At 44.1% G+C, this 4947-nt stretch overlaps 1 pseudogene across 1 annotated transcript; it reads right to left on the reverse strand.

Moving 5' to 3' along the window:
- Positions 1-3312: 3312 nt before the first annotated feature.
- On the reverse strand, positions 3313-4670 carry LOC126949623 (synaptonemal complex protein 3-like; annotated as a pseudogene). Its single transcript, XR_007723866.1, has 2 exons — positions 4090-4670; positions 3313-3771 (listed from the first exon to the last, which is right to left on the reverse strand). The product of XR_007723866.1 is annotated as a synaptonemal complex protein 3-like (transcript).
- Positions 4671-4947: the final 277 nt, after the last annotated feature.

Below are 4947 nucleotides of genomic sequence, written 5' to 3' on the forward strand. Positions count from 1 at the left end.
GAAAATTAGCAAGTAAAAAATCCAAGGTGATTTTTCAGCGCTGAAACTTGCAATTAAAAACTGCACTGAGGTCCCAGCATGATGACTGAAGATACACCCCTAGACATACTGTGGTGATTAATACGGAGTGTCAAATTGGTTGGATTGAAGCATGCAAATTATTGATCCTGGGTGTGTCTATGATGGTGTTGCCAAAGGAGATTAATATTTGAGAAGGTGGGCTGGGAAAGGCATACCCACCCTTAATCTGGGTGGGCACCATCTAATCAGCTGTCAGCTTGGCCAGGATATAAAGCAGGCAGAAAAACGTAAAAAGGCTAGACTGGCTTAGCCTTCCAGCATATGTATTTCTCCTGTGTTGAATGCTTCCTGCCCTTGAACATTGGACTCCAAGTTCTTCAGCTTTGGGACTCAGGCTGGCTTCCTTGCTCCTCAACTTGCAGATGACCTATTGAGGGAACTTGTGATTGTATGAGTTATTACTACTTAATAAACCCCTTTATATATACATCTATTAGTTCTGCCCCTCTAGAGAACCCTGACTAATACAGATTTTGATACCAGGAGTGGGGTCCAGAACAGGAGAAGGCTCGGCAACAGGTCCAGGCTGCTGTGCAAGCTGCTCTGCCACTTGGGTCATATGACCCAACAGATACAATCGTGCTTGAAGTGTCAGTGGCAGATAGGGAGGCCGTTTGGAGCCTTTGGTAGGCCCCCATAGGTGAATCACAGGGAAGGCCTCTAGGATTTAGGAGCAAGGACCTGCCATCTTCTGCAGATAACCACTCTCCTTTTGAGAGACAGCTCTTGGCCTGTTACTGGGTTTTGGTGGAAACTGAACGTTTGACTATGGGTCATGAAGTCACCATGAGACCTGAGCTACCTATCATAAACTGGGTGCTTTCTGACCCATTTAGCCATAAAGTGGGTAGTGCAGAGCAGCATTCCATCATCAAATGGAAGTGGTATATACATGATCAAGCTCAAGCAGGTCCTGAGGGCACAAGTAAGTTACATGAGGAAGTTGCTCAAATGCCCATGGTCTCCACTCCTGCCACCCTGCCTTCTCTCCCCTACCCTGCACTGATGGCCTCGTGGGATGTTGCCCATGATCAGTTGAGAGAGGAAGAGAAGACTACGGTCTGGTTCACAAATACTTTTGCATGATATGCAGGCACCACCCAAAAGTGGACAGCTGCAGCACTACAGCCCCTTTCTACGATATCCTTGAAGGAGAGTGGTGAGAGGAAATCTTCCCAGTGGGCAGGACTTTGAGCAGTATACCTTGTTGTGTACTTTGCATGCAAGGAGAAATGGCCAGACAAGCAATTATATACTGATTCATGGGCTGTAGCCAATGGTTTGGCTGGATGGTCAGGGACTTGAAGGAAGCATGACTGGAAAATTGGTGACAAAGAAATTTGGGGCAGATGTATGCAGGTGGACCTCTTTGAGTGGTCAAAAACTGTGAAGATATTTGTATCCCATGTGAGTGCTCACCAACAGGTGACCTCAGCAGAGGAGGATTTTAATAAGTTGATAGGATGACTCGTTCTGTGGACAGCAGTCAGCCTCTTTCCTCAGCACCTCTGTCATCACCCGATAGGCCTGTCAACAAAGTGGCCATGGTGGTAGGGATGGAGGTTATGCATGAGCTCAGCAACATGGACTTCCACTCACCAAGGCTGACCTGGCTATGGTCACAGCTGAGTGCCCAGTTTGCCAGCAGCAGAAACCAATATTAAGCCCTCAATATGGCACCATTCATTGGGGTGATCTGCCAGCTACCTGGTGGCAGGCTGATTATATTGAACTTCTTCCATCATGGAAAGGGAAATGGTTTGACCTCACTGGAATAGATACTCTGGATATGGGTTTGCCTATCCTGCAAGCAATGCTTCTGCCAAGACTACCATCTGTGGACTCATGGAATGCCTTATCCACCATCATGGTATTCAACACAGCATTGCCTCTGACCAAGACACTCACTTTACAGCTAAAGAAGTGCAGCAGTGGGCTCATGCTCATGGAATCCACTGGTATTACCATGTTCCCCATCATCCTGAAGCAGCTGGATTGATAGAATGGTGGAATGGCCTTTTGAAGTCACAATTATAATGCCAACTAGGTGACAATACTTTGCAGGGCTGGGGTAAAGTTCTCCAGAAGGCTGTGTATGCTCTGAACCAGTATCCAATATATGGTATTTTTTTCTCCCATAGCCAGAATTCATAGGCCCAGGAATCAAGCAGTGGAAGTGGTAGTGGCATGACTCACCATCACCCCTACTGATCCACTAGCAAAATTTTTGCTTCCTGTTCCCATGACATTACGTTCTGCTAGCCTAGAGGTCTTAGTTCCAGAGAGAGCAACACTGCCATCAGGAGGCACAACAACAATTCCATTAAACTGGAGGTTAAGATTGCCACCTGGACACTTTGGGCTTCTCCTACCTTTAAGTCAACAGTCTAAGAAGAGAGTTACAGTGTTGACTGGGGTGCTTGACCCAGAACGTTAAGATGAAATCAGTTGACTACTCCACAACAGAGGTGAGGAAGAATATGCATGGAATACAGGAGATTCATTAGGGCATCTCTTAGTATTACCATGTCCTGTGTTTAATGTCAATGGGAAACTATAACAGCCCAATCCAGGCAGGACTACAAATGGCCCAGAGCCTTCAGGAATGAAGGTTTGGGTCACTCTACCACAAAAAACAAACAAAAACCCCAAACAACAACAACAACAAACAAAGAACAAAACAAACCAAAAAAAACCCATGACCTGCTGAGGTGCTTGCTGAAGGCAAAGGGAATACTGAATGGGTTGTAGAAGAAGGTAGTCATCAAATCCAGCCAGGATCATGTGACCAGTTGCAGCAACGAGGACTGTAATTGTAATGAGTATTTCCTCCTTCTTTTGTTAAAAACATGTTTGTGCATGTATACACTTGTACTAAAAAATTATCTTCATTTTATTTCCTTTTCTCCTTTTCTATGTGACATTAAATTTATTGACTTCATATCAGCATTTAAGTATTGTTAACTCTGTGTAATAGCATTTGGGTTGGGGATTGGTGCATTTCCGGTTGTACGAAGGACAGTCGTATTATGTGAGGCACAATTATACCTTAGTATTGTCTTCATTTGAAGACTATGTATGATCTCAGGAGGTGTGTATGAGTTCAAGTTGACAAAGGGTGGACTTGTAATGGTTAATACTGAGTGTCAACTTGATTGGAGTGAAGGATGCAAAGTATTGATTTTGGGTGTGTCTGTGAGGGTGTGGTCAAAAGAGATTTTTTTTTTTTTAAACTTAAATTGTCTTTATTTAATTGACAGTGTTAGAGAGAAAAATTCCCTATCATTACTAAAGAGCTGAAAGCTTAATACATATTCTTTAGGAATAGTTGCTAACTCATATAACTATTTAGATTTGACTTAACAGAAAGGGAGGTCTTACAATGAAACAGGTTTATGATTGAAGATGTTACAATTAAACTATTCTAAAGACTTACAATATGCTTCTTAGCTAACATTATAATTGTATCATATTACTTAGGTTCAAGTTCTTTCTTCAAAGAGTCATCAGAATAACATGGATTGAAGAGACTTCCAAACACTCGCTATCTCTTGCTGTTGAGTTTCCATCATAATTTTTTTTTGCAACATAGCCATTTCTTTCTTAAATTCATTTTGTGCACCAGTAAGTAGATAATCATGATTCTTCTCCAACTCTTCCATACTCTTTATGAACTGCTCATATAACTGTCTAATTGTTTTCTTTCTTTCTTTTTTTTTTTTTTTTTGAGACGGAGTCTCGCTCTGTCGCCCAGGCTGGAGCGCAGTGGCCGGATCTCAGCTCACTGCAAGCTCCGCATCCCGGGTTTACGCCATTCTCCTGCCTCAGCCTCCCGAGTAGCTGGGAGTACAGGCGCCCGCCACCTCGCGCGGCTAGTTTTCTGTATTTTTTAGTAGAGACGGGGTTTCACCGTGTTAGCCAGGATGGTCTCGATCTCCTGACCTCGTGATCCGCCCGTCTCGGCCTCCCAAAGTGCTGGGATTACAGGCTTGAGCCACCGCGCCCGGCCTAATTGTTTTCAGTCTCTGGCTCTGAACAATTCTAGATTGTTGAAGAATCTTTTGTTGCTGTCGAAACATATTAAGTATTTTTCTTCTTGTTCCTCAGCTTTCTGCATATCTAAATCCCATTGCTGAAACAAAGTCAGAAACTGCTGAGAATATTCTTGGTTCAGCTTCTGCCTTTGATCTTGTTGTGTTTTCCAAACGTGTTCGATTTTCTGGTTACTAGTTTTGAGAGAAGCCTTTGTATACATTTCTAGTCTCTTTCTCTTGGCAAGAAGAGCCTTGTTAATGTCAACTCCAACTCCTTCCAGCATATTCTGTACTTCACCCCCCATATCTTAACTACTCCTGCAGAAGACCTTTTCTTCTACCTTTCTCAATGACTGCAGTCTTCCCTTCAATAACATCTTCCTCTGAACCACTCAGATCTTTCTTATCTTCAGTCTCAAAGTCATAGGCTCTCGTAAACTGATCTTCCATGGACGGCTTCCCAGATTTCCTGGAATACTTTTTTCCAGAGGACACCATATTTAGATGCTTCCTGACTGAAACAAACCGCAATGGCCGAGGCCCAGTTACCGGTCGTCGACAGGCGTCCTCCACAACTCCTCCACACGCGCGCTTCACCTCAGGCGGCCCCTTCTCCGCGGCGCTTCTCAAAGGAGATTAACATTTAAGTCACTGGGCTGGGAAAGGCAGGCTCACCCTTAATCTGGGTGGGCACCATCCAATCAGCTGTCAGCTCAGCCAGGATATAAAGGCAAGGAGAAAAGGCTAAAAAGTCTAGACTGGCTTAGCCTCCCATCCTACAGCTTTCTCTTGCACTGGATGTTTCCTTCCCCTGAACATTGGACTCCAAGTT

This window comes from Macaca thibetana, chromosome 3, assembly GCF_024542745.1.
Source record: "Macaca thibetana thibetana isolate TM-01 chromosome 3, ASM2454274v1, whole genome shotgun sequence".
NCBI classification, from domain to species: Eukaryota; Metazoa; Chordata; class Mammalia; order Primates; family Cercopithecidae; genus Macaca; species Macaca thibetana.